Genomic DNA, 14,605 nt, shown 5'->3' with positions numbered 1-14,605 from the left:
ATAGCTCTATAGGCTGCGGCAGCTCCACCCTCTAAGAGCCCCACCAGATGTCGGACTCGCTCCCTTTCCGGGACTTCCATTAATCGACACTGATGCTCAAAGTCCTGGAAGAAGCCCTCAATGTTGCCTGCAGCCTCATTAAAGGGATTGAAGTTTTTGCGGGACACTCTGGGGAGTTCCATCATGGTGGGTGCTGGGGCTACAGTCTGTCTGGAGCTTCTAGCTGCTTCCAAAGCGATCTGCCTCTCCAGCAATGCCATCTCCTGAGCTCTGTCCTCGGCTCTGTGAATGGCCTCCCTCTCCTCGGCTCTGTGAATGGCCTCCCTCTCCCTCTCCTCGGCTCTGTGAATGGCCTCCCTCTCCTCGGCTCTGTGAATGGCCTCCCTCTCCTGAGCTCTGTGAATGGCCTCCCTCTTATCGTCCATGGTGGCCTCTTCTCCCAGCAATGCCAACTCCTCCTCGTACCACATAACCCACTGACTTTTTTGGGTATTTACCTCCGGCCGCCTTCTTTCCTCCATTTGCTGTGAGGATCCTTCCTCAGCGTCATCTTGCAGGCGAACTCCTTCCAAAGCCTCAATAAGCTGCTCCTTGGAGAGTCCTTTAAAACGGACTCCTACTTCCCGGGCCTTTGATTGTAGGCTCCCCAAACTCCAGTTCTTGTACTCTGTGGTGCTGGTTCTCGATATTGATGGGCCGTTGTCCTTCATTCCTTCTGCTCTGGTCCCACTGCTTGCCACCAGTTTGTGACGGGGTGTACGGCAGAGCAAGAAGGGACAACAGGCCGAGGGATGATTCAACAGATTTATTATCAAGAACGCTGGAATAACACATGCAGGTAGATCTAAAGAGTCCACAATTAGTCCAATGGAACAGGTTCGGGGGCACCTCCCGATAATCCTTGTGCCAGGTAACAAAGCAATAGTCCACACGAGTCCAATAGATCCCAAAACAATCTCACAAATATGTCCTCAGCTCAAGTCTCGCCCCGTTCGCTTCCGCAGTCCCAGATGGACATGGGGTCTTGCCTCAGCTAAGAATCCCCACTCCTTCTCCTTCAAGGATCAACTCACATCTGATCTCAAAATAAGAATGGATTGTCTGAGCTCCTGGGATCCGCCCATGAAGGGGTAGGGGTTACACCTTCTATTCAATGGTTGGGTCCATCAGAAGATTCTAGACTGGTGGGCTCCAGGCAGTCTATGTAATATGTACATTTGACTAGCCACCTGCTGTGAGGAAGAATGGCTATTCCTCCACTAGTGATGTTGACAAAGCTTAATTACATTAGAGCTTAGGGCTGCAAGTATTGGGGGAAGGAGACATTGTTACAGGTGAACTCCCAGCCAAGAAAATACATAAATTACAGCTAATAGACCAGAGAACAGTTACATACATCAAATGGCATATTATTCAAATACAGGGCAAAAGTACATATCATGACACATGCGGCTCGGCGGACTACGGAGGGTGAGAATAGCAGGTTTTTTGGTTTTTTATTATTCTTAACATTACATTTTTTTACTATTGATGCTGCATAGGCAAAAAGTTGGGGACACACAGGGTTAATAGCAGCGGTTACGGAGTGCGTTACCCGTGGCATAACGTGGTCCATAACTGCCGGCATTAACCTTGTGTGAGCAGTGACTGGAGGGGAGTATGCGGGCGCCGGGCACTGACTGCGAGGAGTAAGGAGCGGCCATTTTCTTCTGGACTGTGCCCGTCGCTGATTGGTCATGGCTGTTTTGCCGCGACCAATCAGCGACTTGGATTTCCATGACAGACAGAGGCCGCGACCAATGAATATCCGTGACAGACAGACAGAAGGACAGACGGAAGTGACCCTTAGACAATTATATAGTAGATGGGTGAGCACTAAAATGCTCGGGTGCTCGGGTTGAGCAAATTGGAATTCTCGGGTACTCGGCCAGAACAATGCGCCCAATGTAAGTCTATGGGAGACCCGAGCATTTTTACCACTATCCCCCACCGGGGGACATTTTAAGGTCTAAAAACTTCTCAAAATGATGGAAGCACTGCACAAATGACACAGGGACCTCATGGGGTCCCCCCCCTGGAAGCATTCCTGACTCCTAGTTCACAGCCTTAGGCTGGAGTCACACTCAGCGTAAGACAATACGGTCCGTATATTACGGCCGTAATACGCTGAAAAGTCCCCAAAATAGTGGACCGTAGCTCCTCCGTAGGCAGGGTGTTTCAGCGTTTTTTGCGCATGGCATCCTCCGTATGTAATCCGTATGACATCCGTACTGCGTGTTTTTCTCGCAGGCTTGCAAAACCAACATACGGCTATACAAGGGATCCATGTGTAAAAAACCCCCATATATACTGTCTATATATATATATGTCAGTAGACACATATATGTATATATATTATTACTTCATACAGCGCTAGATAGCTTTAAAGCCGGTAATTCAATTGCCGGCTTTTCCTATCTCCTTCCTAAACCCGACATGATATGAGACATGATTTACATACAGTAAACCATCTCATATCACCTTATTTTTTGCATATTCCACACTACTAATGTTAGTAGTGTGTATATGCAAAATTTGGCCGTTCTAGCTATTAAATTAACCCTGCTGTTCTGTTCGGTCTGGGGAGACCTATTTTGAACTTTGGTATTTTTTGGGGTGTTCAAGATGCGGTTCTGAAACTTGTGGTTGATTGACTTAAATGAGGATGGGTCGGTCGGCCACGGGTTTCAGAGCCGCATCTTGAATATTTTAAAGAATATTGAAGTTCAAAGTCGGTCATTTTTGACCAACAGAACAGCAGGGTTAAAGGGTTAAATGGCAGAAAAAATTGGCGTGGGCTCCCGCGCAATTTTCTCCGCCAGAGTAGTAAAGCCAGTGACTGAGGGCAGATATTAATAGCCTGGAGAGGGTTCACGGTTATTGCCCCCCCCCCCCCCGGCTAAAAACATCTGCCCCCAGCCACCCCAGAAAAGGCACATCTGGAAGATGCGCCTATTCTGGCACTTGGCCACTCTCTTCCCATTCCCGTGTAGCGGTGGGATATGGGGTAATGAAGGGTTAATGCCGCTTTGCTATTGTAAGGTGACATTAAGCCAAATTAATAATGGAGAGGCGTCAATTATGACACCTATCCATTATTAATCCAATAGTAGTAAAGGGTTAAAAAATACACAAACACATTATTAAAAAGTATTTTAATGAAAAAATCACAAAGGTTGTTGTAATATTTTATTCTACGCTCAATCCACTCACTGAAGACCCTCGATCTGTAACAAAAAAAACAAAAAAAAAAACAATATACATACCTTCCGAAGATCTGTAAAGTCCCACGATGTAAATCCATCTGAAGGGGTTAAAATATTTTACAGCAAGGAGCTCTGCTAATGCAGCGCTGCTCCTTGCTGCAAAACCCCGGAGAATGAAGGTAAAGTAGGTCAATGACCTATATTTACCTTCATTTGCGGTGAGGCGCCCTCTGCTGGTTGTTCCTAGATCGTGGGAGCTTTCCTAGAAAGCTCCCAGGCTCGAGTTCATAAGAGGCGCCCTCTGCTGGTTGTCCTCATATGAACTCGAGCCTGGGAGCTTTCTAGGAAAGTTCCCACGATCTAGGGACAACCAGCAGAGGGCGCCTCACCGCAAATGAATGTAAATGCAGGTCATTGACCTACTTTTCCTTAATTTCCCCGGGTTTTGCAGCCAGGAACAACGCTGCATTAGCAGAATTCGTGGCTGCAAAATATTTTAACCCCTTCAGATGGATTTACATCGTTGGACGTTACAGATCTGCGGAAGGTATGGATATTGTTGGTTTATTTTTATTTTTTTGTTACAGATCGAGGGTCTTCAGTGATTGGATTGAGCGTAGAATAAAATATTACAACAACCTTTGTTTTTATTTCATTAAAATAATTTTTAATAATGTGTTTGTGTATTTTTTAACCCTTTACTACTATTGGATTAATAATGGATAGGTGTCATAATTGACGCCTCTCCATTATTAATTTGGCTTAATGTCACCTTACAATAGCAAGGTGACATTAACCCTTCATTACCCCATATCCCACCGCTACACGGGAATGGGAAGAGAGTGGCCAAGTGCCAGAATAGGCGCATCTTCCAGATGTGCCTTTTCTGGGGTGGCTGGGGGCAGATGTTTTTAGCCGGGGGGGGGCAATAACCGTGGACCCTCTCCAGGCTATTAACCCCTCTGTGACCTTAGACGTACTATCCCGTCGAGGTGCCCTGGGCTTATCTGACCCTGGACGGGATAGTACGTCATAGCGATCGGCAGCGCTCACGGGGGGAGCGCCGCCGACCGCGGCCGGTTGTCAGCTGCTTATCGCAGCTGACATCCGGCACTATGTGCCAGGAGCGGTCACGGACTGCCCCCGGCACATTAACCCCTGGCACACCGCGATCAAACATGATTGCGATGTGCCGGCGGTGCAGGGAAGCACCGCGCAGGGAGGGGGCTCCCTGCGGGCTTCCCTGAGCCCCCCGCAGCAACGCGATGTGATCGCGTTGCTGCGGGGGTCTTACCTCCCTCCCTCCCTGCTCTAGCCCCGGATCCAAGATGGCCGCGGATCCGGGTCCTGCAAGGAGGGAGGTGGCTTCACAGAGCCTGCTCAGAGCAGGCACTGTGAAGCCTGCAGCGCTGCTAGTCAGATCAGTGATCTGACAGAGTGCTGTGCAAACTGTCAGATCACTGATCTGTGATGTTTCCCCCCCCCCCTGGGACAAAGTAAAAAAGTTAAAAAAAAAATTTCCAAATGTGTAAAAAAAAAAAAATATATTCCAAAATAATGAAAAAAAAAATATATATTATTCCCATAAATACATTTCTTCATCTAAATAAAAAAAAAACAATAAAAGTGCACATATTTAGTATCGCCGCGTCCGTAACGACCCGACCTATAAAACTGTCCCACTAGTTAACCCCTTCAGTAAACACCGTAAGAAAAAAAAAAAAAAACGAGGCAAAAAACAACGCTTTATTATCATACCGCCGAACAAAAAGTGGAATAACACGCGATCAAAAAGACAGATATAAATAACCATGGTACCGCTGAAAGCGTCATCTTGTCCCGCAAAAAACGAGCTGCCATACAGCATCATCAGCAAAAAAATAAAAAAGTTATAGTCCTGATAATAATGCGATGCCAAAATAATTATTTTTTCTGTAAAATGGTTTTTATCGTATAAAAGCGCCAAAACATAAAAAAATGATATAAATGAGGTATCGCTGTAATCGTACTGACCCGAAGAATAAAACTGCTTTATCAATTTTACGCGGAACGGTATAAACGCCTCCCCCATTAGAAATTCATGAATAGCTGGTTTTTGGTCATTCTTCCTCACAAAAATCGGAATAAAAAGCTATCAAAAAATGTTACGCGCCCGAAAATGTTTTCAATAAAAACTTCAACTCGTCCCGCAAAAAACAAGACCTCACATGACTCTGTGGACCAAAATATGGAAAAATTATAGCTCTCAAAATGTGGTATTGCAAAAAATATTTTTTGCAATAAAAAGCGTCTTTCAGTGTGTGACGGCTGCCAATCATAAAAATCCGCTAAAAAATTCGCTATAAAAGTAAATCAAACCCCCCTTCATCACCCCCTTAGTTAGGGAAAAATAAAAAAAATGTATTTATTTCCATTTTCCCATTAGGGCTAGGGTTAGGGCTAGGGTTAGGGCTAGGGTTAGGATTAGGGCTAGGGTTAGGGTTAGGGTTAGGGCTAGAGTTAGGGTTAGGGCTAGGGTTAGGGTTAGGGTTATGGCTAGGGCTAGGGTTAGGGTTAGGGCTAGGGTTAGGGCTAGGGTTAGGGTTATGGCTAGGGTTAGGGCTAGGGTTAGGGCTAGGATTAGGGCTAGGGTTAGGGCTAGGGTTAGGGCTAGGTTTAGGGCTAGGGTTAGGGTTAGGGTTGGGGCTACAGTTAGGGTTCGGGTTGGGGCTAAAGTTAGGGTTAGGGTTTAGATTACATTTACGGTTGGGAATAGGGTTGGGATTAGGGTTAGGGGCGTGTCAGGGTTAGAGGTGTGGTTAGGGTTACCGTTGGGATTAGGGTTAGGGGTGTGTTTGGATTAGAGTTTCAGTTATAATTGGGGGGTTTCCACTGTTTAGGCACATCAGGGGCTCTCCAAACACGACATGGCGTCCGATCTCAATTCCAGCCAATTCTGCGTTGAAAAAGTAAAACAGTGCTCCTTCCCTTCCGAGCTCTCCCGTGTGCCCAAACAGGGGTTTTCCCCAACATATGGGGTATCAGCGTACTCAGGACAAATAGGACAACAACTTTTGTGGTCCAATTTCTCCTGTTACCCTTGGGAAAATACAAAACTGGGGGCTAAAAAATAATTTTTGTAGGAAAACAAAAAGATTTTTTATTTTCACGGCTCTGCGTTATAAACTGTAGTGAAACACTTGGGGGTTCAAAGTTCTCACAACAAATCTAGATAAGTTCATTGAGGGGTCTAGTTTCCAATATGGGGTCACTTGTGGGGGGGTTCTACTGTTTAGTTACATTAGGGGCTCTGCAAACGCAATGTGACGCCTGCAGACTAATCCATCTAAGTCTGCATTCCAAATGATGCTCCTTCCCTTCCGAGCCCTCCCATGCGCCCAGACGGTGGTTCCCCCCCACATATCGGGTATCAGCGTACTCAGGACAAATTGGACAACAACATTTAGGGTCCAATTTCTCCTGCTAACCTTGGAAAAATACAAAACTGGGGGCTAAAATATAATTTTTGTGGAAAAAAAATATTTTTTATTTGCACGGCTCTGCGTTATAAACTGTAGTGAAATACTTGTGGGTTCAAAGCTCTCACAACACATCAAGATGAGTTCCTTAGGGGGTCTACTTTCCAAAATGGTGTCACTTGTGGGGGGTTTCTACTGTTTAGGTACATTAGGGGCTCTGCAAACGCAATGTGACGCCTGCAGACCATTCCATCTAAGTCTGCATTCCAAATGGCGCTCCTTCCCTTCCGAGCCCTCCCATGCGCCCAAACGGTGGTTCCCCCCCACATATGGGGTATCAGCGTACTCAGGACAAATTGGACAACAACTTTTGGGGTCCAATTTCTCCTGTTACCCTAGGGAAAATACAAAACTGGGGGCTAAAAAATAATTTTTGTGGGGAAAAAAAATTGTTTTATTTTTATGGCTCTGCATTATAAACTTCTGTGAAGCCCTTGGTGGGTCAAAGCACTCAAAACACATCTAGATAAGTTCCTTAAGGGGTCTACTTTCCAAAATGGTGTCACTTGTGGGGGGTTTCAATGTTTAGGCACATCAGTGGCTCTCCAAACGCAACATGGCGTCCCATCTCAATTCCTGTCAATTTTGCATTGAAAAGTCAAACGGCGCTCCTTCCCTTCCGAGCTCTCCCATGCGTCCAAACAGTGGTTTACTGCCACATATGGGGTATCAGCATACTCAGGACAAATTGGACAACAACTTTTGAGGTCCAATTTCTTCTCTTACCCTTGGAAAAATAAAAAATTGGGGGCAAAAATATAATTTTTGTGAAAAAATATGATTTTTTATTTTTACGGTTCTGCATTATAAACTTCTGTGAAGCACTTGGTGGGTCAAAGTGCTCACCACACCTCTAGATAAGTTCCTTAGGGGGTCTACTTTCCAAAATGGTGTCCCTTGTGGGGGGTTTAAATGTTTAGGCACATCAGTGGCTCTCCAAACGCAACATGGCGTCCCATCTCAATTCCTGTCAATTTTGCATTGAAAAGTCAAACGGCGCTCCTTCCCTTCCGAGCTCTCCCATGCGCCCAAACAGTGGTTTACTGCCACATATGGGGTATCAGCGTACTCAGGACAAATTGTTCAACAACTTTTGGGGTCCATTTTCTCCTGTTACCCTTGGTAAAATAAAACAAATTGGAGCTGAAGTAATTTTTTTGTGTAAAAAAGTTAAATGTTCATTTTTATTTAAACATTCCAAAAATTCCTATTAAACACCTGAAGGGTTAATAAACTTCTTGAATGTTATTTTGAGCACCTTGAGGGGTGCAGTTTTTAGAATGGTGTCACACTTGGGTATTTTCTATCATATAGACCCCTCAAAATGACTTCAAATGAGATGTGGTCCCTAAAAAAAAAAATGGTGTTGTAAAAATGAGAAATTGCTGGTCAACTTTTAAACCTTATAACTCCCTAACAAAAAAAAATGTGGTTCCAAAATTATGCTGATGTAAAGGAGACATGTGGGAAATGTTACTTATTAAGTATTTTGTGTGACATATCTCTGTGATTTAATTGCATAAAAATTCAAAGTTTGAAAATTGCGAAATTTTCAAAATTTTCGCCAAATTTCCGTTTTTTTCACAAATAAACGCAGGTACTATCAAATAAATTTTACCACTATCATGAAGTACAATATGTCACGAGAAAACAATGTCAGAATCACCAGGATCCGTTGAAGCGTTCCAGAGTTATAACCTCATAAAGGGACAGTGGGCAGAATTGTAAAAATTGGCCTGGTCATTGACGTGCACACCACCCTTGGGGGTAAAGGGGTTAATATCTGCCCTCAGTCACTGGCTTTACTACTCTGGTGGAGAAAATTGCGCGTGAGCCCACGCCAATTTTTTCCGCCATTTAACCCTTTAATTTAATAGCTAGAACGGCCAAATTTTGCATATACACACTACTAACATTAGTAGTGTGGAATATGCAAAAAAAAAAGGTGATATGAGATGGTTTACTGTATGTAAACCATGTCTCATATCATGTCGGGTTTAGGAAGGAGATAACAAAAGCCGGCAATTGAATTACCGGCTTTAAAGCTATCTAGCGCTGTATGAAGTAATAATATATATACATATATGTGTCTCACTGACATATATATATAAATGTATATATATATATATATATATATATATATATCTATTCTATGTGTACACATTTATTCTACCTATTCTACTGTAAGCTGTCAGTGTGATTTCACTGTACACCGCACTGAATTTCCGGCTCTTCTCTCTAACACCGCTGCGTATTTCTCGCAAGTCACACTGCTGGTCCGTGTGTAATCCATATTTTTCTGGCTTCCATAGACTTTCATTGGCGTTTTTTTTGCGCAATACGGTGACAAACGCAGCATGCTGCGATTTTCTATGGCCGTAGAAAGCCGTATAATACTGATCAGTAAAATACGGCAGATAGGAGCAGGGGCATAGAGAATAATTGGGACGTTTGTTAGGCATGTTTTATGGACGTATTTTCTGCACTCATACGTCCGTAAAACTCGCTCCGAGATTCATGCCATTTTTCCCGATGCCACAAAAAACACATTAAAACGAGACCAAAACGGATTTTGCTGGGAAATATGTCAAGGTACATCCTTTGCAGGTTAATGACTTGCCTGTAAGGCCAAATATTTAACCTTAGACAGAAAATTTCCTCTCCCACTTAGGCTTAGTTCAGACGCTGCGTTTTTGAAGCGTTTTTCAATTTTAACATTGCTTTCAACCAGTACAAATGCATTCACTGGGAAATGTCATTGTAACATTTAACACCCCTAGCTGGCCATGTGGTGTGCGACACATAAGCAGACCCATCTTGTTTCATTTGCGAAGGAGGGACTCTTAAAGTCACAGAGCCTATTTTTACTGGTGCATCAGGAGGCATTAATCTTCTTAAAGGGGCATTGTGAAACAGTGGGTCACCTAAGCTGTTGTAGCCCATTCTGTGAGAGGATGGGCTGCCAAGAATTATGATGCACCACATTACCCCTGTCATAAGATGTCCAGGGGGGACTCCTGAAAAAGTGTTGCATTGAATTTAAGGCCTGCCCTGCTACCAATTCATATACACCCAAATAAGCCATTGAACTCACATACTGGATGGGCACAGGAAAATCCACTTCACAATATGCATTTTGTGCTCCATACTCCTTTGTTTTATATATTGGCGGCAAGGCCAGCCCTACTGCATAGTCACATGCACCCCATAAGGCCTTGGAACCCACATACTGGATGTGCCCATGAAAATCCACTTCACAATATGCATTTTGTACTCCATACTCCTTTGTTTTATACATTGGCAGGAAGGAAAGCTCTGCTGCATAGTCATATGCACCCCATTAGGCCTTGGAATACACATACTGGATGGACCCAGGAAAATTCACTCGTATTTGTATGATGGTTCCCTCTTTGCAAAATTATTTACAGGAGGATTTTGCAATTTTATTTGACATGTTTTTAACACTAAGGTTCAGATACGGCTTTTAAAAAGGCAAATACTTGCAACACAATGCAATTTTATTGCAGACTACAAAATTCAAGGAATAGTATGATTGAATAGTGTGAGGGCGCACACTTTTGCATGTGTTAACATACACAGGTTAATAAGTACATATAAGGATTAAATAAATATAGTGATTATGTATACATGAAGATTAACTACTTTCAGTATAGTTAGATCATCACCAAGAGGCTTTTAACCCCTTCATGACCCAGCCTATTTTAACCTTAACCCCTATCTGACCTCGGACGGGATAGTACGTCCGAGGTCAGATCCCCTGCTTTGATGCAGGGCTCCGCGGTGAGCCCGCATCAAAGCCGGGACATGTCAGCTGTTTTGAACAGCTGACATGTGCCCGCAATAGGTGCGGGCAGAATCGTGATCTGCCCGCACCTATTAACTAGTTAAATGCCGCTGTCAATCGCATACAGCGGCATTTAAGTACAGCATCCGGCGGGGCGGCCGGAAATGACGTCATCGCCGACCCCCGTCACATGATCGGGGGTCGGCGATGCATCGCCATTGTAACCATAGAGGTCCTTGAGACCTCTATGGTTACTGATGACCGGTGGCTGTGAGCGCCACCCTGTGGTCGGGGCTCACAGCACACCTCCTTTTGTGCTACATAGCAGCGATCAGCAGATCGCTGCTATGTAGCAGAGCCGATCGCGTTGTGCCTGCTTCTAGCCTCCCATGGAGGCTATTGAAGCATGGCAAAAGTAAAAAAAAAAAAGTTAAAAAAAATGTGAAAAAAATAAAAAAAATATAAAAGTTTAAATCACCCCCCTTTCGCCCCAATCAAAATAAATCAATAAAAAAAAATCAAATCTACACATATTTGGTATCGCCGCGCTCAGAATCGCCCGATCTGTCAATTAAAAAAAAGCATTAACCTGATCGCTAAACGGCGTAGCGAGAAAAAAATTCGAAACGCCAGAATTACGTTTTTTAGGTCGCCGCGACATTGCATTAAAATGCAATAACGGGCGATCAAAAGAACGTATCTGCACCAAAATGATATCATTAAAAACGTCATCTCGGCACGCAAAAAATAAGCCCTCAACCGACCCCAGATCACGAAAAATGGAGACGCTACGAGTATCAGAAAATGGCGCAATTTTTTTTTTTTTTTAGCAAAGTTTGGAATTTTTTTTCACCACTTAGATAAAAGATAACCTAGTCATGTTAGGTGTCTATGAACTCGTACTGACCTGCAGAATCATAATGGCAGGTCAGTTATAGCATTTAGTGAACCTAGCAAAAAAGCCAAACAAAAAACAAGTGTGGGATTGCACTTTTTTTGCAATTTCACCGCACTTGGAATTTTTTTCCCGTTTTCTAGTACACGACATGTTAAAACCAATGATGTCGTTCAAAAGTACAACTCGTCCCGCAAAAAATAAGCCCTCACATGGCCAAATTCACGGAAAAATAAAAAAGTTATGGCTCTGGGAAGGAGGGGAGTGAAAAACGAACACGGAAAAATGAAAAATCCCAAGGTCATGAAGTGGTTAATGACCTGGCCATTTTTTGCAATTCTGACCAGTGTCCCTTTATGAGGTAATAACTCAGGAATGCTTCAACGAATCCTAGTGGTTCTGAGATTGTTTTTTCGTGACATATTGGGCTTCATGTTAGTGGTAAATTTAGGTCGATAATTTTTGTGTTTATTTGTGAGAAAAATGGAAATTTGGCTAAAATTTTGAAAATTTCGCAATTTTCAAATTTTGAATTTTTATTCTGTTAAACGAGAGAGTTATGTGACACAAAATAGTTAATAAATCACATTACCCACAAGTCTACTTTACATCAGCGCAATTTTGGAAACAAAATTTTTTTTGACTAGGAAGTTGAAAGGGTTAAAATTTGACCAGCGATTTCTCATTTTTACAGCAAAATTTACAAAACCATTTTTTTTAGGGACCACCTCACATTTGAAGTCAGTTTGAGGGGTCTATATGGCTGAAAATACCCAAAAGTGACACCATTCTAAAAACTGCACCCCTCAAGGTGCTCAAAACCACATTCAAGAAGTTTATTAACCCTTCAGGGGCTTCACAGCAGCAGAAGCAACATGGAAGGAAAAAATGAACATTTAACTTTTTAGTCACAAAAATGATCTTTTAGCAACAATTTTTTTATTTTCCCAAGAGTAAAAAGAGAAACTGGACACCAAAAGTTATTGCACAATTTGTCCTGAGTACGCCGATACCCCATATGTGGGGGGGAACTACTGTTTGGGCGCACGACAGGGCTCGGAAGGGAAGGAGCGCCATTTGACTTTTTCAATGAAAAATTGGCTCCAATCTTTAGCGGACACCATGTCACGTTTGGAGAGCCCCTGTGTGCCTAAACATTAGAGCTCCCCCACAAGTGACCCCATTTTGGAAACTAGACCCCCCCCAAGGAACTTATCTAGATGCATAGTGAGCACTTTGAATGCCCAGGTGCTTCACAAATTGATCCGTAAAAATGAAAAAGTACTTTTTTTTCACAAAAAAATTCTTTTAGCCTCAATTTGTTCATTTCCACATGGGCAACAGGATAAAATGGATCCTTAAATGTGTTGGGCAATTTCTCCTGAGTACACCGATACCTCATATGTGGTCACAAACCACTGTTTGTCCTCACGGCAAGGCTCAGAAGGGAAGGAGCGCCATTTGACTTTTGAATGAAAAATTAGCTCCAATCGTTAGCGGACACCATGTCGCGTTTGGAGAGCCCCTGTGTGCCTAAACATTGGAGCTCCCCCACATGTGACCCCATTTTGGAAACTAGACCCCCCAAGGAACTTATCTAGATGCATAGTGAGCACATTGAATCCCCAGGTGCTTCACAAATTGATCCGTAACAATGAACAAGTACTTATTTTTCACAAAAAATTTATTTTGGCCTCAATTTGTTCATTTCCACATGGGCAACAGGATAAAATGGATCCTAAAATTTATTGAGCAATTTCTCCTGAGTACAGTGATACCTCACATGTGGGGGTAAACCACTGTTTGGGCACACGGCCGGGCTTGGAAGGGAAGGAGCGCCATTTGACTTTTTGAATGAAAAATTAGCTCCAATCGTTAGCTGACACCATGTCGCGTTTGGAGAGCCCCTGTGTGCCTAAACATTTGAGCTCCCCCACATGTGACCCCATTTTGGAAACTAGACCTCCCATGGAACTAACCTAGGTGTGCGGTGACCTCTTTAAACCCCCAAGTGCTTCACAGAAGTTTATAACGCAGAGCCGTGAAAATAAAAAATCATTTTTCTTTCCTCAAAAATTATTTTTTAGCCCGCAATTTTTTATTTTCACAAGAGTAACGGGAGAAATTGGACCCCAAAAGTTGTTGTCCAGTTTGTCCTGAGTACGCTGATACCCCATATGTGGGGGGGAACCACTGTTTGGGCACACGTCGGGGCTCAGAAGGGAAGTAGTGATGTTTTGGAATGCAGACGTTGATGGAATGGTCTGCGGGCATCATGTTACGTTTGCAGAGTCACTGATGTGCCTAAACAGTAGAAACCCCCCACAAGTGACCCCATTTTGAAAACTAGACCCCCCAAGGAACTTATTTGGATATGTGGTGAGCACTTTGAACCCCCAAGTGCTTCACAGAAGTTTTTAGCAAGCAATTTTTCATTTTCACAAGGGTAACAGGAGAAATTGGACCCCAATAATTATTGCCCAGTTTGTCCTGATTACGCTGATGCCCCATATGTGGGGGTAAACCACTGTTTTGGCGCACGTCGGGGCTCGGAAGGGAGGGAGCACCATTTGACTTTTTGAACGCAAGATTGGCTGGAATCAATGGTGGCGCCATGTTGCGTTTGGAAACCCCTGATGTGCCTATACAGTGGAAACCCCTCAATTCTACCTCCAACACTAACCCCAACACACCCCTATCCCTAATCTCAACTCTATCCATAAACTTAATCACAACCCTAACCCCAACACACCCCTAACCCTGATCCCAACCCTAACCATAATCCTAACCCTAATCCAAACCCTAACCCCAACACACCCCTAACCACAACCCTAACCCCAACACACCCCTAACCATAACCCTAACCCCAAGCCTAATCTTAACCCTATTTCCAACCCTAGCCCTAATTCCAACCCTAACTCTAATTCCAACCCTAACCCTAAGGCTATGTGCACACGTTGCGGATTCTTGTGAGATTTTTCCGCACCATTTTTGAAAAATCCACGGGTAAAAGGCACTGCGTTTTACCTGCGGATTTACCGTGGATTTCCAGTGTTTTTTGTGCAGATTTCACCTGCGGATTCCTATTGAGGAACAGGTGTAAAACGCTGCAGAATCCGCACAAAGAATTGACATGCTGCGG

The sequence above is a fragment of the Ranitomeya imitator genome, chromosome 5, assembly GCF_032444005.1.
Source record: "Ranitomeya imitator isolate aRanImi1 chromosome 5, aRanImi1.pri, whole genome shotgun sequence".
Taxonomy (NCBI): Eukaryota; Metazoa; Chordata; class Amphibia; order Anura; family Dendrobatidae; genus Ranitomeya; species Ranitomeya imitator.
The sequence above is the reverse complement of the archived record's forward strand: the minus strand, read 5'-3'. Positions refer to the sequence as shown.